Genomic DNA, 27028 nt, shown 5'->3' on the forward strand with positions numbered 1-27028 from the left:
ATTAAAAAGGAGTTGAGAGATAATTATTGGGAATAGGGAAGAACTTAACAATAACGATTTATTACTTGTTTGACATGTTACGTAATTCGAAAGCAGCCTATAAAAAATCGTACCAACTTACCTATTTGCTGCTCAAGAAATCACTCAGAAAACAGTGGTTTTGTAAGATGAACTTAAGAAAATAATTTCTATTTTACAAAATTTACCCATTCATTAATTTATTAATAATTGTTATAGTTTGTAGGCTAGTTTATCTTGTTGGTGTATGTGTAGGAAAGTATCGATAAAATAGAATTGTAGGGTAGGTATGCCTTACATCTTACGTAATACAAAGCACGTTTGATACTCAGGATTTTTTATGGAGAAATGAGCATTGCTAGACCTTTAGAAATTTGTACATACTTTTTTTGACATTTGTCCACGGTACACCGCACAAGGACGTTCATTCCACAGCCTGCTAGCACCACTTTAGTTTATCGCGAGTCTTCTGGGCAAATAGGCTAATTGGTATTTCGCAGTGATTTCATACTTTTTGCGCAATTGCCTCAAAGGATTGACTATGAAAAACTAATTGTACTTATTAATTGAAGTTCTAGCTAACTAGCGTAGTAAGTATAAAGTAATTGTATTTGATAATTTAACTTTTAGCTAGTAAAATTAATAAATGCAATTAGTGAAATAGACACTTATTAACTAAGTACTTGACTTTGTGTATGTGTAAATTGTGTTTTTAAGTTAGTTGTTATTATTATTATTACTGTGAATGTGACATTTATTTTTCGGGACAATTTTGTACGGTGATGTAACTTGTGTATTCATCAAGAATGTGGTGGACATTTGGAAAATTTGAAAATTTACGTTTCGATTGTTATTCTAATGCACAATATTCAATTTAAAGTTCGGTTCAGATAGGTATCCCGAAATAAAAAAGTGTTCGTATAAATGAACATAGTGTTAATTTAAATTACGTCGCAAATTATCAAACGAATCAAAGGTAAAGCCGACAACTTGCGGGGTCAAGGTAAGTTGTCTATATAGACTGTTAAATTTTACTACATTTATTTGAATATTTATTTTGTTTGAAAATTTCACTTTTTCAATTTAAAGTTTTTAATATTATAATTAATTTTGCGATAGTTCTGTGGACTAGTGTTACTTATATTTTTATTTATTTCATAGATATGCAGACCATACTGTATATAATATACTAGCTGACAAGGGGATATAAGTGGGATGTTTTGCAGTGGAATCTTGCAGAATACTACCGATCGATCTGCATCGCAGATGGTGGATTCTGTCTACATTATAAACATTCCATAAATCTGTTCACTGGTGGCTCCAAGTAGCTGTTGTGCATGCAGCGGCCGTATCCCGGTAAACCGTGTCGATCCACGGGCTAAATCCAGTAAAGGGGACTGAGTTTCACAAACTTAATTTAATGGGCTGATTCCCCCATAAATTGCATACAGTCTGCAGCGGCTCGGAAGGCGGACACCGTCAGTATGGCTTCAAACCCGGCGACCGTGGCGCTGCAGCAGGGCAGCTGTGACATGCCTGATAGGGCGTATGTCAGGATCCAAGAGATATGCGGCCTGTGATTGCATCTCCTAGTGCTAATCAGTCGTAGCGAACTTCCGCCCCACTGGTAATAAGGACTGGAAGACGAGAGAGTGGGTTCGTGTATGCGCAAATGCTAACCCACTTTAATATATTCCCGCGCTGATGACGCCTGGCTCATTACTGGACGGAGAGTGCAAGTCCTGCGGCGATGAGGACTGGCGGTGGGCACTGAGCAGGTGAGTTTGGTCTCTAGCTAGATCTTTGCACGTACGGCGGTTGGGTGGTGATGGTCGTATTGGAACTCACTAGAGGCGAGAGAACTGGTACGGCAGCTCACCCGACGACAAAGCAGCCCTATTTAGGGATCGCACTGCTTTCCCCAATCCGGGGAGGGGCCTAGAAAAGGTGGCCTAAACAAAGCTCGCCTCAATGCAACCCAGGTGGCTAACCGCGGTCATCTGGTCACCAATTAAAAGCGGTCGAAAGAAACATAAATTAAATGCATTCTTAAATTTAGCTGCGTGGAACGTAAGAACGCTACTGGACAATGAAAACAACCTCTGTCCTGAGAGGAAAACTGCACTCATAGCGCGTGAATTGTCCCGCTATAACATCGACATAGCTGCACTCAGTGAGGCACATTTAGCAGATAGCGGTGAGCTCTGTAAGGAATTGGGTGGATATCCGTATTACTGGGAGGGTAAACCTGCAAATGAACGAGCCGCAAATGGTGTTGGATTTGCGATCCGAAACAACATCGCTAGATCGCTAGTGGAGCCTCCAAAAGGGATCAATGACAGGCTCATGACACTACGACTCCACATGGCTCCCAGGAAATACCTACATCTTGTAAGCGTGTATGCGCCTACTATGACAACACCTGATGAGGACAAACTTCAATTTTATGAGAATCTGCGTGATGTTTTTCTGGGGATTCCAGATTGTGACAAGTTGATTCTGCTGGGTGACTTTAATGCGCGTGTTGGCACAGAATATATCGCCTGGAAGAACGAACTGGGGAGACATGGAGTAGGTAAGTGTAACACCAACGGTGTTGCTCTCCTGACGTTATGCTCCGAATTCAACCTCAGCATAACAAACACATTCTTCAGGCTACCCGATAAATACAAGACATCTTGGATGCACCCACGCTCTGGGCACTGGCATCTTCTTGATTACATCATTGTACGCCGGCGAGACCTGAGAGATGTACTTATTACAAGGGCAATGCGTGGTGCCCAAGGCTGGACTGACCATCGTCTTATTAGATCCAGGATGAGGCTTTACTACAAGCCTCCGCGTAGAGCAGAACACAGGATTCCAGCTCGACTTGCTTGTGCGCGTTTGGTGCGTGATGAGGGACTGTGTCGTGAGCTAGATGCGGAATTTGAGGCAGCAATGCCTAGCACTGATGATATTACCTCAGTGGATGCCAGGTGGCGTACATATTCCAAGGCTCTCTATGGTGTTTCTCAGCGAGTTATTGGCACACCACATAAAAAACATCAAGACTGGTTCGATGATTCTGATGTGGAAATACGGCAGCTTGTTGAAAACAATCGTCTCGCTCTAAGAGGAGTCATCAGTGCAGGGCAGCGCAAGTCTCTTCAGCAGGATCTTAAAGCAAAGATCCGAGAACAAAAGGATAGTGGATAGGTGGCGCCGTAAAGCCGAAGAACTACAATGGTTAGTTGACACTAGCCAAACAGCAAAATTTTTCGAAGGGCTAAAATCCGTTTACGGACCCCGCGCTAAAAGGACTGCCCCTGTTTACTCGCGAGATAAAGCTAAGAAGTTGACAGATCCAAATGAGGTTCTTCTTCGTTGGGCCGAACACTTTAAGGCGCTATAGTCCTAAAAAGCAACATTTTTAAAAATCTACTTAAAATACTTCTACAAATACTACGGTTTTAATTTTTTGACATTATTATCTTCATTTCTTTATCTAAATTATCGCTGTTTCGAAAACACGATTACGAAAAAAAATCTCGATAGATTTATTTTTTGAAAAATAGTCTTTTTTATTTGAATTGTTTATATTATCATAAAACTATGATAGCTATAAACACAAAACTTATTTTATTCGATAGTTTATTAGTATTTATAAGTTTTCACTGTGGGATTTATCAAAACGCTTTGTGAATTATTTTATATTAATTTTTTTCGTAATAAACCAAACGCGACGCCTTGGTTGCATGCTCGCTCAAGCCAGCAGTACGCCCGTGACCACTGTCAAGGAAGGTACTGTGTTCGTGTCTCTCGGGATTTAAAATATGATCACACAATCGTTCTCTGCACCCTCGAGAACCTCGGACACGATATCCATATTGCTGAAATCATAATTATGAGCGGCGGCCATCTTTGAATTAAAAAATGATCACAGAATCGTTCTCTACACCCTCGAGAACCTCGGACACGATATCCATATTGCTGAAATCATAATTAAGTGCGGCGGCCATCTTGGATTTCAAAAATGATCACACAATCGCAATAACAACAGTAATTCCGTTCTCTAGCACAACTGTAACTTTTAAAAAATATTACGCGGTCCTTCTGGGTCGGCGGTCGTTGACCGGTTCGTTCTCAGCCATGCCCGACGCCCGTGCCCATGCGTACCTATCGAATCTAACGTTCGCGCAATTTTTACCTAAAGTGTTGGGAAAACCTCGCCTTAATGAAGTGCTCAATCCCGGTAGTCAAGGAGCAGATAAGTCTTACATTAATTCACTTGAGAGCTTGCCATCTGCTTCGGGCTTGGATGACCCGCCTTCGTACGCCGAGTTCGTTACTGCGATCAACCGTTTAAAAAATGGTAAATCACCTGGTTCGGACAGTCTGTCTTCTGAAATTTTCAAATACGGTGGACCGAGTATCAGGTCCAGACTTTTTGAACTTAGCAAACTGATTTGGGATGTTGAGATGGTTCCACAGGACTGGAAGGATGCTTCTATTAGCAAGCTATATAAAGGCAAAGGGGACCTCTCTGATTGTGGCTCGTTTAGAGGCATTGCATTGCTTTCCACAGCTGGCAAAATTCTGGCGCACATCATCAATAGTCGCCTTAGTAATTTAGCTGAATGCTTCCTTCCGGAGACCCAGTGCGGGTTCAGACCTAAAAGAGGTACGGTTGATGCCATCTTTGTAGTCAAGCAACTTCATAAAAAAAGTTTTGAACAACACCGCGACCTCTATTTATGTTTTGTGGACCTAGAAAAGGCCTTTGACCGTGTTTCTAGGAACGCCCTCTGGATTGTTCTAGAAAAATGTGGCTGTCCTGCAAAGTTCGTCAATTTAGTGCGCCAGTTCCACGAAGGCATGAAAGCCCGTGTGCGTCACGAAAACAACTTTACAGACCAGTTCCCGGTCACTAGCGGTGTCAAGCAAGGCTGTGTAATGGCTCCGACCCTTTTCGCTATCTACTTCGCTGTAGTAATGAATGGCGCTCTTAAAAGCTGTAATGACAATATTACGGACATTTATCCGCATGGACAAAAGCGTTTTCGACCTCGTACGTCTCAGAGCAAAACGCAAAATAGACTCTGTTTCAGTAATAGATGTTCTGTATGCCGACGATGTCTGCCTTATGGCTGACAGTTTGATCGACCTACAGAGTTTTTTGGACAAATTAGATGAGTCCTGTCGTAAATTCGGCTTAGTAATCAGTGCTTCTAAGACCCAGATTCTAAAACAACCTGCGAAAGGTAAATCTGCGGACGATGGTGTTGTTTACCTACGAGGTACACCACTGCCAGAAGTAGGTACCTTCCGGTACCTTGGAACTATTTTGCGCAGTGATAATCGTCTAGAGTCTGAGATCTCTGCGCGAGTCGCCAAAGCAGCTGCAGCTTTCGGTGGTCTTAACCGACGAGTTTGGAAATCACATGACCTGAAACTCCACACAAAACTCGCTGTCTACAGGGCCATAGTCTTACCATTGTTGCTCTATGCCTCGGAGACCTGGTGTCTTTACAAGGGAGATATCAGACGCCTTGATACCTTCCACATGAAGTGTCTTCGGGCGATTCTTCGGGTGAGATGGCAGGATCGTGTGCCAAACTCGGAGGTTCTACGTCGAGCTAAGCTCGCTGGAATGGAGTGTATGCTAATGAAAGGCCAACTACGCTGGTGTGGACACCTTGTACGGATGGAGTCTTCCAGATTACCAAAAAAGGTATTTTACTCTGAGCTTAGCTCAGGTAAACGAAAGCCTGGAGGACAGTTTCTGCGTTACAGGGATGTCTTAAAACGCCACTTGACTGCTATTGGCATGTCTAGTGAGTCATGGGAGGAGCTTGCAACGCAGAGGTCGGAGTGGCGAACTGCTGTCAACACGGGTATAGAAAACTTTGAGCGTTCCCGTCTTGAAGACCTTGACGCCAAACGCCTGATCCGAAAAACTTGACCCAAGCCCTCCTACAACTATACTCACAATTCAAGTGGGTCTCTTTACTGCGCTTCTTGCAATAGGACCTTGAAAACAAAATTTGGTTTTGCGAGTCATGCTCGCGCTCATACAACAGCCCAGACGAAGACGAGCTAAGGGTGTCGCCGTCGACGGATACGTCTGGGAGGATTATAATGAACAGAACAACGATCGGGTCAGCTAGTAATATATATTTATTAGATTAGAGTCAGCCTAGAGAAACTCTGTAAGAAAAAAGCGATTTACTCGATCGTATGAAACGTGCAGTCATTGATAGATTGACAGGTGACGGATATAATATTGTAAAAATCGGAAATAGCCAAAATCCACTACGTTTTAAGCAACTGTTTGCTTTCAAACTTACCCGGATTATACTTAGTCGCCAATCGCCATACTGTAATTAATACTATTTCAAACTTATGTCAAATCACTGCACGTTTCATGCTAAACTTAATTTCAATTTTTACTTAGTCTCTTATTACGTAGTATTTACATCCCCTTTGATTAGAGTATCTATCTGTGAATGAATATAATATAAATCTCATCAAATCTCGTGTAAAGCGAAGTGGTGCGAGCCAATAACCATAAAACGTTTACTTTAATCACACTATAGGTACCATCATCATAGCGGCGATATATTTATTTCATAGAGAATTAAATTATGTATGTAATGAATAGATCTATCTCCAGAGAGCTCTATGTTACGTTCGCTTGAAGGCTGCGAGGCGGGCAAAGAATACTAACAAAGCTTTCCTATTCTTATTGTGGATGATGAATTTATGAAATAAAAGATGTTGAATTAACTGTGACTTATATAATGTCAATTTTTTTTGACACATGATATTAAAATGAACATACTATTCTATATGTTGCCACAACCTGATAGTTGAACAAGACATATCAAGATTTATGAACATGTCGTCACTCGAACGGTTCAGTGGAAGACCGCTCGAACGGACCGCGAGAGGTCGCGGGTTCGAGTCCTTGTCGAGTTGAGTCGAATGTTCATAAATGTTCTTTTCAAATTTCAGTTATGTGAAGAAAGATAAGACAAGACAAAAATTGTTTAGTGTATTCTTCCAAATTTACTTCAAGAATAATTTAACTAAATAAAACCAAAAACCAAGACCAATCTTGTGCGTTCACTGGTGTTTTCCATTTTCATATATGGCGCTGAAATATGGACTTTAAAGAAAGCCGACCGAAAACGAATCGATGCCTTCGAAATGTGGTGCTGGAGAAGGATGTTGGGCATACCTTGGACAGCACACCGAACTAATGTGTCGATCCTGAAACAGCTGGGCATTGTGACTAGGCTCTCCACCATCTGTTTGCGTAGGGTCCTAGAATACTTCGGTCACATCCCCAGAAGGGATGAAGACAACCTCGAGAGACTGATGGTAACAGGGAAGGTGGAGGGAAGGAGACCAAGAGGAAGGAGCCCCATGCGATGGACCGATCAGATTCGCACCGCCCTTGAAACCACTGTCCACGACGCTTTACACTCTGCTTCCGACAGGGGCAGATGGCGGCAAATAATACGCAAAAAAGTACTCTGTCGAGATGATCGAGACCCTCAGCACTGAGGAAACCGACGCGAGGAGGAACTAAATAATATTTAGGGATAAAAGGACTCACAACCATGCTCTCCCAAAAAACCACAGGAATTAGAGGAACGTAGTCGGATGCTTTAGTACCGTAAGGGATCTTGTCTTATTACAGATTACATCACAGTTTTATTGAACTGGAAGTATTAATAAAATATTTTTCGAATAATTTTTAATATGTCTGATTGATTTCAATTCACCTAAACCCTCACTAGTTATATAATTATCTCTCTCTTTTTTATGATACTAAGAGACGAGACGAGCAGGATGTTCAGTTGATGTTAATTGATACGCCCTGCCCATTACAATGGAGTGCCGCTCCATCTTGAGACATAACATATGCTAAGTCTCATTTGCCCAGTAAATTCACTAGCTACGGCAGCCATCAGACCGAAATACAATAATGCTTACACATTACTGCTTCACGGAAGAAATAGGCGCCGTTGTGGTACCCATAATCTAGCAGTCATCCTTTGCGAAGGAGCCTCCCATTTATCCATATATATTTAACATACATTATAGCATAAAAGTTATGTATTAATGTAAGTAAAAAAATGGCATTGATGAATGTCAAAATGTACTTTTTAAAACTTTTTTAGAGCTGTGGATTATGTATCAAAAATTAAAAAGGATTGTGTGGTTTTATGAAACCACGGTAAAAGTGAAACTTTTAGACATTTAACTAAAAATAGCGTAGCGCACTGGCACAAATGAGTTATAGTCTATACACTACACGGTCAGCTGCTGCGAACTATAGGCGCCGCCCGACCGTCACGCGACATGCAACACACAGACAACAAAATTTGAGACGATTCATTGGCATTCTTTTAAATCATTATTTACAGCTTCATCATATCACAAATACATTATATGCAAACTGATGTAACAAAATACTCGTATGAGTATATTATACTTAATAAAATTAAATAAGTATTGCATCCGTTTATCGATACATCGGTGATCGGATTATCGGAATCGAATAAAAATTCGATCTCAATATTTGATTCAAGCTTCGCTCGCAGAAACCAATAAGGAAATAAGGTACTATAGTGAGGCGTGATAAACTGTGACCTCACTACCTGTGCAAATATTATAAAGCTTACGGCTATTTTCGTTTGTATGTTTATTTGGTCATGCTAATCTGTAATCTGTTACTACTTATCAGTCTATATTACTAGTAAAATATAACATACTAGCTGACCCGACAGAAGTTGTTCAGTACATCACTACATAGTGTAAAACAAAGTCGCTTTCTATGTCCATAGGGACGTATGCTTAAATCTTTAAAACTACGCAACGGATTTTGATGCGGTTTTTTTAATAGATAGAGTGATTGAAGAGGAAAGTTTTATATGTATCATAACATCCATTAATTGTAGAGAAATACTGTTATTTTTGAGGTTTCTAATTTTATGTCGTTAATAATGACATTTTTTATGCTTACATTGCAAACGCAGGCTGAACTCTACGAGATTTATCAAAATAATGTAATAAGTATTGTACACATTGAAAAGGTCTACAGAAAACTCCGCTATGCTATATGTCTATCTCTTATCTCTTATGGACTCTATTATCCCACAATAACATTTTTTTGTCATTTAATTTTTACGACAAATAATGGCTAATTTTCGAAGTAATTTTAACCAATACAGCAATAATTCTTATGTAATTAAATACCTTTGAAACATTGTTGATTTAATATAGATCTATATGGTACTTTAAAGTATATGAGTCAAATAAATATTTTCGAAGATATAACGGATTTAAAAATTGCGGGAATTTTTAAATCGCACAGGTCACGTGATTATGAATCGTGTTTAATTAAAATTTTATTCGTACCGAGCAATTTTTTTCATTTGTTTGTTTTTATAAAAAAAGGATTCCTTTTGTTTGTTTTAAGTTTATTTTATACAAAAGTTTAGGTATTTTATTTATCGATTGGGGCAGTACGAAGTAGTTCTGGTCAGCCAGTAATAAATAAAATAATGTTCTGTACCATCTCCGAGGAAATAAACAACGCTAAACTTCATAATGACAACTATGACAAATACTATCTTTGTCTCATTTCATCTGCTGTCCCCCTGTCAACGAGATCTTGAAACGTCGGGTTAACTAAAATAAAAATGTAACTTTTACGCTTTATATAATGTAAAGACAATTACAATTACACGCGTTTTAATACTTTTAAAAGTGTTTTATTTAAAATACCGCTTTTTATGAATTTTTCAAAAATATGAATTATTTCGTAAAATATGCTCCCTATTGTTATATTCAAAATTGTTTCACAGCAGAACTGTCAAACCGTGTGTCAATAAATTATCTCATAGTAAATATGTACATAGAAAACAAATAGTGAAAATAAAAATAATTATGGGTCCTAAATCGAAATTAAAACTATCCTATCTCTCAAGTTGGACTAAACTGAACTCCATGAAGTTATCCCCATTAAAATCCGTTCATTAGTTTAGGAGTTCACTGGAAACAAACATCAGGACACTGGAGTTATATATATTAAGATAATATTATGTACAGTAGCGCTTTACATATACACATGCAAATAATATAACAAATTTCCTATCAACATTTAAAACATTTTTTGTTAATTACGAAATTTGTAGAAATGCATTTTTTTTTAACAAATAGGTAACTTATATAGTTATATGTATGCTTCAGTACCTAAGCAGCATTACATTTTCTACAATATAGGTAGATATTTTTTTTATGAAAATACGGGACGAGATGGGCAGGACGTTAAGCTGATGGTAATTGATATGTCTCAAGGTGACAAGCGAAATTGTAGTAGCCGCTCAGAATTTTGGGGTTCTCAAGAATCCTGAGAGGAACAGCTTAACGTCCTGCTCGTCTCGTCCCGTATTTTCATAAAAAAAATATCTACCTATATTGTAGAAAATGTAATGCTGCTTAGGTACTGAAGCATGTATGCAATTATATGTATATAACTATATGAGTTACCTGTTTGTTATTTTATGATATTTTTTTTGCAATTATTTAGTTTTAATATAAGCTCTTTACGCCTGACACACAGGTTTACCTAGTTCAGGCACAGTGATAACTAGCTTTTAAGTAAAACTTGTATTATTATTCTTATTTTGTATTTCAATAATCTAATCCAAAATTATTATGCACGAGCATATAGTGTATAACCGCGGAGAACATTAAGTATTGTTTAATTTAAACCTATAAGAGAAATTAAAAACTTGGAAATAGGAAATACGAATAGTTTACGATAAACTAAAATTTCTTAAGAAACTTTTTTTTAGGAGTAATAAGTAATAATTCTTGAGATAATATATTATTCTTACTTGATTGTCTAAATGAAACTTCTTTTGAAATCCTACTTGTTATGAAGAAATCTTGAAGGAATAGGAAAATAGGAACAGAGCGACATATTGATGAAAAATATCCAAGCGTTAAAGGAATTTCAAGAGACAGATTCAGTATTTTTCATGTTTTTGTGTTTATAAGTTATGTAAAGCGAAGAATTATTATCACAGATGTAACTGGTATTTAGGATAACTTAAATTGTTTCTGTAATTTTCAGTCAACTTGTAAGTGGTGACTTACATTACGTACATTTTGAAAATAAAACACATAAATTATTGACTGAGTCATCTACTCCAAAATTATTTTTTAGAATTTAATTGCTTTCAACAATCTTTTAAAGATCGATTTAATATTTTGCGATTTATAATCTTGCAAACTGAAACTTAAACTAAAATTACGATCGAAATTACCTTGAAAATATCATTAACTTCACTCTCGATACGACACAGATTGAACTCCACTATACTATCACTTCACTCTGGTTTTCATACAATTTATTACCACACTGTAAACCCTGTATTCGCGAGAGTGTAGACGAATTGAACAAGCGACCGTCTACTTCCGTTACTCTACTAACACTGCCGAATGTTAGTCGACTCGCTCTTAGAGACCTATGTCATATGAAAACTACAATATCTTAAGAATTTTCCGTTTGATTTCATCAAAATTTACTTTTAGGCACACTGACTGGAATACGTGACTTTGTTTTCATTCGTACATGAAATACTACTTCGTGTATCGTCGTGTATTACGTGACTAGTAAATCCTTCATTCAAATTCAAATTCAAATATTTTTAGTTAATATAGGATATAAAATCACTTATTGAAAGTCAAAAACTACCACTAATTCCAAAAGGTATACCTCAGACTTAGAAAAGAACGGGTGCAACATACTCAGCGGGCTTCTTTATTTATATAAAAATATGGTAACAATATAAAATCATACAATAAAATTCATTTCATTCATTCAAAAAGTCCGCTGAGTTTGTTGTGCCCATTATTCTCAGGCCTGAAGCATTCATTTTGGAATGGGTGGTAGTTTTTTGACTTTCAATAAGTGATGTCACATCCTATTTTAAACAAAAATATTTGAATTTGAATTATTTAATAGCCTGTGGGCGGTCGCTCTATTCCCAATCAGTGGTATCATTAAAAAAGTCATTTATTTTATAGAAACCTTTGCTAAACAAACGTATAATAATTCTTTTAAAATTTTGATTTTTCTATTTCCATTTGATTGTCCTAATATTATTTCTACGAATCAGCTTCACACCTCATTTTAATTTATTCATTAGCTTCTGTGATTCCTCTGAAACAACAATCACATTGGAAGGAAATCCCCAACACTGGAGACAATTGAGTTTCGTGCCGAGATTAAGATCTTAGTGAAGATCTTTGGAGGTAGGGATTATACCGCTTACTACCTTGGAAGTGTTTCATCTCTTATTGGTGATTTGTTCCTTAGAAAATTGGTTGTAGTATAATTATGAAGTGTGTATTTTAACACATTTCTATATAAGCTTAAAGGAGTAAAATTCTGCACGGCTTAATAAAATAATGTAAAAATTTCGATGGGTACTATTCAATTTATCTCATGTAATTCTGATGATAACTTAATTGATTGTCGAAATAAATCTCCTTTTCGAGCATTCCACCACCACTTCCAGACATTACGTGCAAAGTACCATCCGTATCACGTTGACGTCTGGCATTCAACAACTGCGCATTTTGCAAGAAATTTCTTGCCTCGCACAACCACTATGTTCAATCAATTACCGGCTACGGTTTTCCCGAATCGATACGACTTAGGGATCTTCAAGAAAAGAGCATATTCCCATCTTAAAGGCCGCCAATGCATCTCTTGACACCTGTTGCTTCGGATGTCCAGAGGCGGATGCCTCACCTCTCCCCATCCCGTGAGCCTCATGTCCGTTTTCCCCCTCTTATATAAATAAAAAAAGATTGTAACAGCTGTGCCATATATTATAAACAAATATAGTAAATATAGATGAAAAGTATTTTATATTATATTTATATATCGGGGGTGGGTTGATTCTTGTCTAACGTGGTTAAGCGTTTTAACGTGGCATCTAACAAAGAGGATGAAAATTAATTCCACACGTTTTTGTGAGATTCTTAAATTTAAAATGTAAAAAATTAATTACGATATGTTGTGTTAATTCCGCCAAGCTCTATAAAATCACTTCGACACGTGTTGCGCCTCTACACGAGACATCACTCTCCGAATTACCGTGAAATAAATACCGCCTAACTATATTTTGCTAGGAGATTAATTTTTCTTCTTAAATGATACTGATTAAACAATGCCACCAATTATTGTCTTTAAAAATAACGATTTAAAAGATATAATATTTAAAAGTCGATTAAGGTGTAATATAAATACAATAACGTCTCTTGTTGTTATGGTTCTGACTTGACTATATTAAAATACTTGTTTGGCTTCTTACAGTAGTATCTTTCATTCAGGCTCTCATATGCTCGAAATCCTCACCAGGCACCCCTTTTAATACATCCCCGATTTTGACGGGACTTGGCTTTATTGGCAGGCAGCTTAAGTAATATGGAGTAACTTAGGCTACGTTTATATTAGAAAAATTCTTTTATTTTAGACAATTAAAGTAATGTTGCAATGTCCAAGAAACGGTTTAACTCTAAAAATATTTTTTATGGCAAAACAACGTTTGGCGGGTCAGCTAGTGTAATATATATCTTATTAAAACATTTTACAACTCATAGTTTAATTAAGGAGTTCTGGAACCTACCTTCAGGCAGATCAGTTAATGTATATTTGTTTTTATAAAAGCTTAAAAAGGTTTGGGGCCTATTCTTGTATTATCCATAAGTTTAACTTCACCAACGGCTACTGAAAAAACATTATAGAGTCGCCTCATTACTTATAGATTCAATTATCGGAATCTAGAAGCGTTAACTTTCAAAATATGAAAGGTATAAAAATCGGTCTGTAAAACACGGAGATCTGAGCTATCGAACAATCATGAACGAAGATAACTATTTTATTTTAGTTGATCCCTTATGAATTTAGTATACTACGGTATTTTTCTTGAGCTAAACACGAATGACATACAAATAGTTTTTGTACATTGGGTGCTTTTTTACCCGTGAGAGCTAAGCACATTTAACATCGCCACTCAAGATTTTTGCTGGGGCTCCTTTCAACCGGAAAGCACGGTTGGAAGGTCTTCTATGGTCTTTTCCTAACAACAGCGAGCGTTAGCGTCAGTGAAAGTAACCAAGCTCATATTTATCATCATTTCAGATAGATTCTCTTGGGCATCACGGGTTATCCTGCCTAAGCTCGGCAGGCCGTATCAGTCGTCACGCCAGCATTAATGAAGTCATCCGCAGGGCATTTACCGCTCTTAATATACCAGCTGTTTTAGAGCCAAATGGCAGGTGTTCTGATGGAATGGCGCTGGTGGCTTGGACACGGGGAAGGGCGATAATGTGGGACGCCACTTGCGTCGACACTCTGGCTAGTTCTCATGTCCAAGTTACGTCAGTTGGTGCTGGAGCTGATGCTTCGACTGCCGAAGACGGCAAGCGTCGCAAATCTGTTGGTCTCAGTGAGTCATACATCTTTGTGCCGTTTAGTGTCGAGACACTTGGCCCGTGGGGCCCAGAGGCGTGGAGAATGTTCAAAATACTATCTTCGCGCCTCAATAAGGCTACTGAAAACCCAAGCGCTGGCAGCTATTTCAGTCAACGGATCAGCTTAGCTATCCAACGCGGAACTGCTGCCAATATTCTTGATACGCTTCCACATAATAATCGTTTTAATTTTATGTAGTCATAGTATTGTAAATATAGTTATAAGATTTGTTTTGTTTGCATAATAAACTCCATACATAAGCTACTATTGTATTAAATAATGTAATCAATTTTGGAATGTTCGCAATTCACTTGATTAATTTGAGATTCCTATAGGAGCTATCGACTTACTAAGTGTGTCAGTGCATTAGGCGGCCAGGTTGCCGCGCCCGATTATTTCCCCATGATACTGGTATGTATATCCGCACTAGGCAGTCAGCGATCAGCAGCACGTGTTTGCCGCAGGATCAGCATTAACATCACGATCCTACAAGCGGCCAGCAACACGGTGTGAAGTCTCTTAATATTACGAATTCTGCAATTACATCGTATACGTACTTTACTAATAATATTAAAGTAACATCAACTTTTCATGTGTAAGCAAACAAACTCTTTGATTATTGTGGTAAAGGAGGACTAAAGGGCATACTTAGGGGATTACCTAATGGTACGTATGATTACGCGTATTCTCTTGTATGTGACACCAGAGGAATAACAAAGGCGTTACCAAACTTATAAATCGTGGAATAAGACTCCAAAAATTTTACGTCGGGACATCCTTCCTTGATAACTGACATTTCACAACTGCGCGTTCCACACAGCCACTTAAAGGAGTATACTCCTGAAATTCTCCAAGTAATACGACTTTAAGGTTACTTCCCACCTTAAAAGCCATCATCGCATTTCTTGACTTCTGGTGCTGCAGATGTCCATGAGCGGCTGATTTATCACTATCACTTGGTTTGCCCTCTCATAAAATACACACATACATACTTACTAGAATATGTCACATGTTCCTGCAAAACCACTGCCATTGAAATCTTCTAAGTTGGGCGTCATAATATATTAAGCTACTACAAGGGGATCCCAGATAATGTATAAAATATATGTGTTTGCAGCAAGCAAGTTGCAAAAAAAAGGAAATTTAAATAAAATACTATTTAAAGGATTCAAACGTTATTGTAATTGTATCCTTAAATTAGGTGTTTGTGTAAAAAAAAAACATTATTATAATTTCAAAGACTTGATATAATTTAATGTCACATATATTAGTGCTGAAAATTACTAAATATAATGATGTATTAGATGACTTATAAGCTCTTAAAACAAAAAATAAAATGAGCATAAAGTTACTAGTAAACCTATTTCAATTAATTTTATTTTAATTTATTTGACAAACCAACAATATTCATGCACATATCAACAAGGACACTTAAATCTAAAAGACACATACCAAAAATATCAATAATTGGCTTGTACAAAAGATTTAGAGACATTAGTAATCTTACATAAATTTATAGTAATTTCTTCAAAATTACCTCCCTTACGCAAGGAGTCAATGACATTACGACAAAAGCAGGTTGACGTGGAATTAAATAAATTAAATATTAAAAGAGTTTAAGAGCTATTTTTTTAATAAGCCATTCATTCAAAGTTATGATATTTATTCAAAAATATCAATGGTGTTATAGTTAATTACTGATTCATTCACTTCACTACTCTGAATGGGTGAAGGAGGCTTGAATCGCAATAGAAGGCTTAATTAACAAATGAAAAGACCAGTCAAGAAAAATATCAAAGTTGTATTAAAATGGAGACACGTTTCTCTGCTTAGGTACATAAATATAGTAGCCATACACTATGCCACACAAGCACGAAGTAGCCTGAATGATATACAGTTCAATATTAACTACGTTACGTACGGATTGTTCATTAGCACAGTAATTTTCACCATGTATTAATTGAGATAATATAATATCAGAAATATATACAAATTCTTTAATAAATTCAACTACTCCTTACTGATATTACTATTTCCAGTTATGAAAGAGTAGCATATATTTCTTTAATTTAATATATAACTAATTTTATTTAAGAAATAATAAAGAGACTTCTTAAAAGCTAAATTGATGTTTGTGATTATTACAATACCATTCACATTTTAGTTCTAAATTTAAAAATAACTCCAAATGATGCATTAACTACCTACATAATATGTAGGGTTCACTAATCCATTTTGTTATTCCACCTGCCAATAAATAAGTCTAATCTTAAATATAAAGCGCGGTTAAAATATAGAAAAATATAAAAATAATAAAGAAATCAGTGATTGTTTTATCATTAAAATCGATATGATTCGTGTCATTAAAACTCCTGTTTGTACACAATCATACAGGTCAAAATGATATGAGTACCCGCACCTAAAACATTACCCTGAAAACCCTGAGAGAATGGCGTCTTTCTGAAAATCTTAGAGACAAAGTAAGCATTGTTCTCAAAACATTAAAAACCATGATACTCAGAATTCCTTGAAAACCGGATGCCTTGAGAATCCTGAAAGTAGTGTGCTACAATGATTATTCACCTCCTCGCAGGTTTGCTCGTCTTACTTAAGTAAATCTCAATAAAAAAATATGTTATTTACCGTGACTCGATTTTATTTGAACAATATCTTATTTTTCCAACCGTAAACTATTGTTTCGTTGTTTTATAAAAGATGATGTTGTAAAAATCTTACTAACTATGTATACTTACGTTCTTAAAAATTATATATACCTATAATCTTAAGATTAACAGAATTACAAACGCAGTAAAAGTTTCAATATAGAAAAATATCTCAAATTGTTCATTGAAAGTTACATTGAAAGAATACAAAGAATAAAGATCAATTTAATTCATGTTACGGACATTACAAACATAGCAACATCGTCAACTGCAATACTTCAAACAACAATTCAATTTACTAGAATTTTTGATTTCTTTACCCCGGCTTGAATTCCTGTACCCTTCTGATTCTTGATGGATTATTGAATATTTTTTCGCATTTTCTTTTTAATTATTATTTTTTTTCTTGTCCCCAACTGTAATTGTGCTAAATTTTATAGTAAGAGCTAAAATTGGCTACTATATTAAACTATTTTTTATTATTGCTATTTAGAATGAAATAACATATCTTTCATCATCACCATCATCATCATCAGCCGGAAGACGTCCACTGCTGGACAAAGGCCTCTGAAAATAAGGGACGAGACGAGCATGGTGTTCAGCTAATGGTAATTGATACGCCCTGTCTATTACAATGTAGTACCGCTCACAATTGCGCTCATCACGTTGAGACGTAAGATATTAAGTCTCACTTGCCCAGTAATTTCACTAGTTATGGCGCCGTTCAGCCGAAACACAGTAATATTTACACATTACTGCTTCACGGCAGAAAAAGGTGCCGTTGTGGTACCAATAATCTAGCCGGCACCCTGTGCAAAGGAGTCTCCCACTGGTGTGTTTGTCAGTGAAGTAGTATTCATTGAGTAATTGCATACAAATTCAAATATTTTATTCAAAATAGGATTTAAATATATCGTATGGAAAGTCAAAAACTACCACCCATTCGAATATGTATGCCTCAGACCTGAGAAGAAGGGGCGCAAGAAACTCGGCGAGATTGTCTAATTTGTACTTCTAATAAACTATAATTATATGCGAGAAAACAAATTACCACATAACAGTATGCCATAAAGGCCCAGTGAACCATGATTTGCAATATTGTATTTTGCGTACAGAAAGTCAATTCCGGTGAACGGCTTTGTAGAACGTTAACAATTACAAACAAGTGCTATTTTGCATGATATCACAAACATTATCTAGTGATAATTGATACTTATTTCTATTACTTGTCTAATTTAAACTTCTAATCTTATAATATAAATATAAATACAGTAGTTAATTATCTTTCCGATGTTATTAATGTAGATTTATAAATCTTCATTTAATATAAAGTTAATAAAGTTGTAAGTTAAGAATTAAATATTTTTATAAGTACTGCGTGCTTTATCATGTGTGTATGTGGACGAAGTCGCGGGTATCAGCTAGTAAAGTATAAATATTAACAAGGAAACAAATTACCCCAAAATAGTATGAATGAAGCAACTGTAAAAAATCCACTCTGTTATATCTTAATTGTAAAATATGAGATCGATGGCCTCGGGGGAAGATCAGTCAATCATTCTCAATCAGCGCGATGAAGTATTGGTCCCCGAGGTGCGATTAAGGTCTTCTTCAGTATCACAGGTGCCACTCACAATTTCTATTTATTTAAATGTGACATCAAAATCAAAGTCTCTCTCGTTTAGTTGTTTTCAAGTGATCTAAGTGAGTGATCCATCAAAAGTTCTTAATTTATTTAATTTATATGAATTAGGGAACAAACATTTTTCATAATTGATCCAGAGTTAACTTTAGTAACTTAAAATCAAAATGCCTAATAAATAAAATTAAGTTGTGATAATCAGAAAGTATCACAGAAATACAATTATTGAACTTAATATAAAATTGAAGAAAAAGAGTAAATAAGGAATGTTGGAAATTCTGCCATACTTTTTTACTATTACTACCAGAGTAAAAGAAATTTATAGACTGAAATGTGATAACCAAAAATTTTACCTACAAAAACGATTACAAATTTTAAGGTTACTTCTCAATCACAAAGTAATTATAGATGTTGTGTTAAATTAATTAACAAAACTCAAATATTACTAGGTCATCTAAGTTAGACTTAACTTGAGCCCTATTAAATTGTCAATACATTTGTGTGATACATATATAAATTATAATAATAATTATAGCCTCGATCCTCAGCGATGTTTCGTCTGAGGGCTGGATCTTTAGTGAGGTTGTTATATATAGTTGGAGACTTCAATCTCGGTTCTTTGTCTTGGTCAAAAGTTCCCAATGAACCACATCTTATTGCTAATCCTTCTAATAGTACACTAAACAATTTGCTCGTCGATTATAGTTCCCTCCATTCTCTTAAACAATTTAATTATTTAATTAATAACAAAAACCGAATTTTAGATCTAGTTTTTTGTAATATAAGAATATTAGAGTTATCACCATCTCCTCAACCTCTCTCGATTGTTAACCCAGCACATCCCCCTCTTAACTTCAGTATTCCTTTTCGCTATTCTATGCTTGACCATAATAATAACATAAAATTAAAATTTCACAAAGCTGATTATGATAACATTATCAAAGAATTGAACAGTACCGATTGGGACAAAATTTTAAAAGTTTATGACAACGTGGACTCTGTGCTATCCCGGTTTTATGATATACTTAATTTAGTTATCTCTAAGTATGTTCCAAAATATGTATATCGATCTAAACAACCGATATGGTTTTCTTATAAAAGAAAAGTATAGGTATAGGTTACGCGTACGCAACTTTAATAACCCTAGGGTTTTAAACTTATTAAAAAAACGTAGTCAATTACTCATTAACACATGTTATAAAAATTATATAAGGCAATTAGAAGAATATATGAAATCTAACCCTAAGCTATTTTGGTCTTTTATAAAAATAAAAAGAATTCCAGCTGCAACTACTATCCTTCCCAATTTCATTTAAACACATATAGCGTTTCAAATGAAAACAGCATTTGTGATCTCTTTGCCTCACATTTTTCTTCTGCTTATAACAGTAATGGAAATCTTACAATTCCTCCAGTTAGTAATGCAAACAGCCTTTCCAACAAATCAATTTCTTCAATTATGATCAGCAAAACTTCTGACAGGCTTAAAAAGACTTGATAAGTTTAAGGGTGCAGACTCTGATGAAATCCCTTCTGTTTTCGCCGTTAAATGTGCAGATGCTCTCGTTCATCCTCTTTTTATTGTTTTTAATAAGTCCCTTGATACTGGTGTCTTTCCTTCGCTCTGGAAGAAATCTTTGATTTTACCATTGTTTAAGAACGGTTCTCGCAATCTTGTCAAAAACTACAGACCAATATCAATCTTGCTCATATTTGCAAAATTATTTGAAAAATTAGTGTACCCTAAAATCCTTTGGCATTTAAAACACTCAATGGACCCCAACCAACATGGATTTTCTGCTGATAAATCAACAACCACAAACCTTCTTTCATTTGTAAATGAAATCTCCTTATGTCTTGATAATAGATTTTGTGCTGACGCTATTTATACCCACTTCCAGAAGGCATTTGATAGGGTAGAGCACAGTATGTTATTAAATAAGCTTTCAAGGCATAGAATATATGGAGATATGGTTTAAATCATATCTATCTAGTCGCACGTGCAGAGTTGTGGTTAACGGTTTCACATCTGCATCCTTTGAGGCGACGTCTGGTGTTCCACAGGGACCTCATTTAGGCCCCCTTCTCTTTAATATTTTCATAAGCGACATTGGTGAATGTTTTTTGAATTCCACATATTATTTATTTGCCGATGATTTGAAATTTTTTAGACCTATAAAATCTCCTCATGATTCTATTTTAGTACAAGAAGATTTAAACAGATTGGTAGACTGGTTTAATTATAATAGAATCACTCTAAATACCTCAAAATGTGTGGTGATGAAGTTCTCACGAAAAAAAATCAATTTAGTTTCTTTGTATAAAATCAATGGGACGGTATTAACTCAAGTGGACTTTATTCGCGATTTAGGCGTAACATTAGACAGAGAGCTGAAATTTAATATACATATAGATACCATCGCTAACAAAGCATTAAAAACATTAGGTTTTGTCATTAGGAATTGCAAAGAATTTAATTCTTTTCAAGCTAAAATAACTATTTATAGTGCATTTGTTCGCAGTATCTTAGAGTATTGTTCTGTGGTATGGAGTCCTCACTACCAAATATATAAAAGTAGATTAGAAAAAATCCAAAAACGATTTATATGGCATCTTTCTTATCAATCCAATCAATGCAATCTATTAGAAAACTACTCAGAACGTTTGCGATATTTTAAGATGCACACACTGACTGATAGGAGGAATATATTGGATTGTCTCTTTTTATACAAAATTGTTAACAGTAGAATTGACTGCCCCGAAATTCTCTCGTTAATTAATGTATCCGCTCCCATGAGACTCCCGAGAATCAGCAAACACGATACATTTTCAACAAATACTGCAAAGTCTAACCTAGGTCAATTTCGTACTCTTAATAGAATTGTTCGCACTTATAAAGGCCTTCCGAAAGTTGATCGAACTATAGACATTTTTAATGATAAGCTCTCTGCTTTTCGGTATAAACTTCGGAAATTGTTATGTTGCTAGACAGGTATATAATTTGCTGATCAACAAAAATTATTCATTTAATTTAATATTTTAGTTCTGCGGTATTTAAGTGAAATAAGTTTTGTTCATTTTTATTTATAATTGTATAGTATGTTATTATAGAATTGTATTATATTGTATCTTAGTATTAGTACTTATGTTGTTAAAATTCAAAAATTAATTATTTTTTACTTGCATGTGGTCGTTGCCTGTAAGTGCAATAACACTTAGATTAGACTTATTTAGAATTATATTTAATGTAATTGGTTAGTGATTATTGTGATGGCGATGCTAATAAATAAATTAATAAATATATTATATTTGGAATATTTAGTGGAGTGTATATAAAATAGTTGCTAATTTAGCTCAGATCCACACTTCTGTATTTGCTTCAATCTTTACCCTTTTTATTCATAATATGACATTAATATAATATAATATGACAATAACATATGAAAAACTGATATCTGTGACCGCCATGCTATTGTAATGGACTAAGATACCGTATAATCCAAAGAATAGACACGAAAGTAAAACATAAAGACAATAAGCACTTTGTAAAAATTTGTACAATTTTCTTCCACATTCTCATCAAAATCAGTAAAATAAGAGTAATTTATTCCGCAGCACGAACATCTAAACTCAACACAGCAATGAAACTATTTTCATCGTTTGTAATTACATTTTATTTCTTTCGAGATCTGTTACTTTTAAACAATCCTGAGTTTATTTTGCTCAGTGTTTAATTCAATATGCTTTAGTTTTGAGGCACGTGTTCTGTACTTTTCTCTATTATTGTGAATGACTGGGGCGAGATAAAGAAGGCAGGCTTAGTAGGGATGCCGATACAACTGATATGAGAGCTATTCGTGCTATATATAAGCTTGGTTATAGACAGTCACTAAGAGAAAAATTTAAAGTCATAAATATAATGACTGTTCATCGTCAGTACATTTATGAAAATTTAATATACCTTCAAAAAAATCGTCACCTTTTTTCTCTTAATACTGATTTTCATTATTATAACACTAGAAATAAAGGATTGCTTGTAACTAATTCTAGTAGCTTCATAAGATACATAATAGCTTTAAGGGTAAATGTATACACTTTTATAATAAACAGTTCTTATATCTAATAATAATATCTAAGTGATCGGACAGCCTGGGACTAGGCATACTTTAATAAAAAGAGCGCAAAAAAGAATGCTGGGAGAGTTTCATGCACCGCTTCTTCTCTCTCAGAGTGCCATTTGTTTCCGAAGCGGTAGTAGTATTAGAAATTACGTCAAAAATAATTCTAAATTAATCAACTTCGAGAAATTAAATGCTGATACTGGAATTTTTGGATTCAATTTTATGGATTCTCATTAAAAGAGCCAGCCAAATAACTTTACATTTTCGTATAATTTTAAGGTACCTTACATTATGCCAATCTACACGCAGTCGTTTCTGACATCCATTAATTCATGCGGTATCTATTGAGAGCAAAGCTTCCAAATCTTCAAGTAACATAACATAACACACGTAACATCTTCTGCCTTTGGCTCATAAAAACAATATCAATTTCCTGATATTTAATTTTTTATCAGTTTCAATTAGTTGTAGTATAGAATCAATAATACTTATGGGAACAGCAGTCGCCAGATAGCCAGGTGGTGGTTGAACGTACGAAAATCGTTGCAAAGATGATCTCATCCAATTCAAAATTCACTGGATTAGAAATACACAGAGCTACGAAATAGAGCTTTATCAACAAAGCGAATTGAAGTCCGCGACAACTTTCTTGTTGACTTAAGCCCTAGAAAAAATCATGGCGCGAACATTTTATTGAGTTACATTCATTCCATTGCCACCACACAATATTTTCCAAATGATGCCACAGTGTAAAAACAAAAATGACAATCATACAAACTAAAATATACCAACTCTCGAATTGAACATTGAAGAGAATTAAATTTTAAATATAATTGGATTACAATTTACAAATTACAAGTCCAGTAACATTCAATTCCTACAGTATCATAATTTTCGTTTACAGCAGAATATTAATTATCGTTTCGAAATGTAAATAGAAAACATTGTCTGAAGCAGCAACAGTCGCAATCATTCCTCAATGTTATGTTTATAGGGATTTTGATTGTCAGTCGATGTTTACACATTTTTTTTTAATACAACGCTATGGAATCTTTGAATTATACAAATCTATATAATAATATAGTATAGAAGTAGGAGGAGCCCTGAGATTTTTTTTAATGCCAGGAAGACGAATTTTAAGGTTTTACCTTTCAGCAAAAAGGTACTTTGATATTAATAATTTTTAATACTTTGTGCGAAAATCCAATCCAAAATTTAGCCAAAAAGAATTTTTTCCATCGGCTTACATACTTAAATTAAGTTAAAGGTTCAAATTCAAATAATTTTATTCTTAATAGAATTTAAAATCACAAATTGAACGTAAAAACTTTCACCCATTCGAAATAAAGTGCCCCAGACAGGTCTGGGGGCCCGCTCGACTTCCTGACATCCAACGAAAACAGAGCTCGCCTAACAGTTTTCTGTCTGAACTGTACTTCAGGCATAGAACTCTGACACCGCGGGATGGTCGGCGGTATTTTTCCGTTGTCGTCAAGTGTCGAGTTGGAGGCGAAAACAGTGCACAGGAGCTCGGCTTTCTCTTTTGCCGTATGGTCCCGTTCTTCTCAGGAGAAGAACGGGAATATTTGCAAAAATCCAATAAATATTTTGAGCGAAGATCAATAATTATACTGCGATTTCACCCTACTAACCTTAACATAATTTCATTAAATATAATAGTAATATTGGTAGCAACCCTACCAGTAGCCATCATCACCACAGAGTATATTATATAATTAATCATTACAATTAATGTCGTGGCGCTCGACTGACAGGACGTTTCTGGTCCCCGCGGCTATATACGTAAATATTGCGTTTATTGTTTTTGTTGAAGAATACTGTTCATCTGCAAAGCCTAGGCGAAACGGAATGAAATAAAACAACAATGTGGCAATACACTTTGATATTCATTTAAATAAATAATAACATTTTTTTTTATGGAATACGAGGACAAACGAGCGTACGGGTCACCTGGTGTTAAGTGATCACCGCCGTCCACATTCTCTTGCAACACCAGAGGAATCACAAGAGCGTTGCCGGCCTTTAAGGAAGGTGTACGCGCTTTTTTTGAAGGTACCCATGTCGTATTGTTCCGGAAACCCCGGTACGAGGGAGAAAGCTCCTTGAAAACCGCACTGTGGAGGACCGCCACACATCCAGATGGTCGGGATGAAATTTTAACTTGTGGCGTGTCGTGCGAAGGTGGAATTCGGCGGCAGGAATCAGATTAAACAGCTCTTCCGAACACTCCCCGTGATAAATGCGGTAGAAGACACACAATAATGCGACGTCTGTACGCAACGCCAAGAGATCCAGCCGTTCACAGAGCACTGAGTCCCCGACAATTCGAGCTGCTCTACGTTGCACGCGGTCAAATGGATCGAGCCGATACTGGGGTACGCCAGACCAGAGATGACAGCAATACTCCATGTGTGGCCGGACCTGCGCTTTGTAGAGCACTAGAATGTGGGCCGGCTTGAAGTATTGCCGTGCTCTATTGATGACGCCCAGCTTCTTCGAAGCCAATTTGGCTTTGCCCTCCAGATGGCCACGGAATTGGCAATCGCTCTAGATTTCGAGACCCAGTATTCCGATACTAGGCGCGGCTTTAAGAGAAGTGTTCTCGAAGAGCAGTGATACGACAAATGGGGTTGTTTTAGTGGTAAACGCGCAAACTTGAGTCTTCTGGGGGTAAAATTGGACAAGGTTCAATTTACCCCATTCCGCGACCTTCTCGAGAGAGGACTCGATAGAAGACACAAGTTTCGTCGAGGATTTCCCGAGAGAGACCTGCATGGCCCGTGTATACGGCATCACCTGTGCTGTCGTCTGCATAGCAATGTATGTTGGAGGTGTCCAACATATCATCGATATGCAGAAGAAACAGCGTAGGAGATAGCACACAGCCTTGGGGCACTCAAGCATTCACGGGCTTCGGGTTCGAGCAATATCCGTCGACAACGGCCTGTATGCTACGCCCAGTGAGGAAGCTGGAGGTCCACTTGCACAAGCTCTCGGGAAGCCCACATGATGGAAGTTTTGAGAGGAGCGCCTTGTGCCATACACGATCAAAGGCCTTCACTATATCCAGGCTAACTGCCAGGCCTTCCCCCTTGCTTTCAATAGCCGCCGCCCATCTATGTGTTAGGTATACCAGAAGATCACCTGCCGACCGTCCATGGCGAAAGCCGTACTGTCGGTCGTTGATCAACTGGTGACCCTCTAGGTTTACTAAAAGCGGGTGGCTAATTATGCTCTCCATGATTTTAGAGATCAGGGAGGTGATAGCAATAGGCCTGTAGTTCGCCGGATCCGAACTGTCTCCTTTTTTTGGATCGGATGGACAAGGGCTGACTTCCATGAGTCAGGGACTACGCCTTTGGAATAAGAGCGCCGGAATAAACGCGTTAGCACCGGCGTCAACTCAGGGGCACACGTTCTAAGCACGATTGGAGAAATGCCATCCGGCCCGCTCGACTTCCTGACATCCAACGAAAACAGAGCTCGCCTAACAGTTTTCTGTCTGAACTGTACTTCAGGCATAGAACTCTGACACTGCGGGATGGTCGGCGGTGTTTTTCCGTTGTCGTCAAGTGTCGAGTTGGAGGCGAAAACAGTGCACAGGAGCTCGGCTTTCTCTTTTGCCGTATGGGCCAGGGTGTCATTCCTCATGTGCAACGGCGGCATGGACGGCTGGTTGAAGTTACCAAGAGCCATCCGGGATCCGCGTTGGCGACTCAACCAATTGGGACAGACCATACGCCAATGCAAAATTATGCACAGATCGCCCTGCGTAGTCTGTGGTACGTGATCCAAGCCATTCGGCATTGTGCCCGTTGAAATCACCCAAGACTACGATTTCAGTGGAGGGGGTCTGTGCAAGCACGTCGTCAATTACCGCTTGAACGCAGCCCATGAGATGATCGGTTTCTGCGTTACCACTATGGGACCTGTAGACACACGCATAGATACGGACGCGGTCCTCTAAATCTACGCGGAGCCACAGAGTAGACAGGTCCCTACTCTCAAAATTGCC

General features: G+C 36.7%; 1 protein-coding gene across 3 annotated transcripts in view; it reads right to left on the reverse strand.

Annotated features, from left to right (window-relative positions):
• Positions 1–11499, reverse strand: part of LOC126979554 (calcitonin gene-related peptide type 1 receptor) — a 105869-nt gene extending 94370 nt beyond the window's left edge. For all 3 annotated transcript variants that reach the window (XR_007732841.1, XR_007732840.1, XM_050828915.1), the window contains exon 1: positions 11346–11499. The gene's annotated coding sequence lies outside the window, so the exon portion shown is untranslated. The remainder of the gene's footprint in view (positions 1–11345) is intronic.
• Positions 11500–27028: the final 15529 nt, after the last annotated feature.

Source organism: Leptidea sinapis, chromosome 3, assembly GCF_905404315.1.
Source record: "Leptidea sinapis chromosome 3, ilLepSina1.1, whole genome shotgun sequence".
Lineage (NCBI taxonomy): Eukaryota > Metazoa > Arthropoda > Insecta > Lepidoptera > Pieridae > Leptidea > Leptidea sinapis.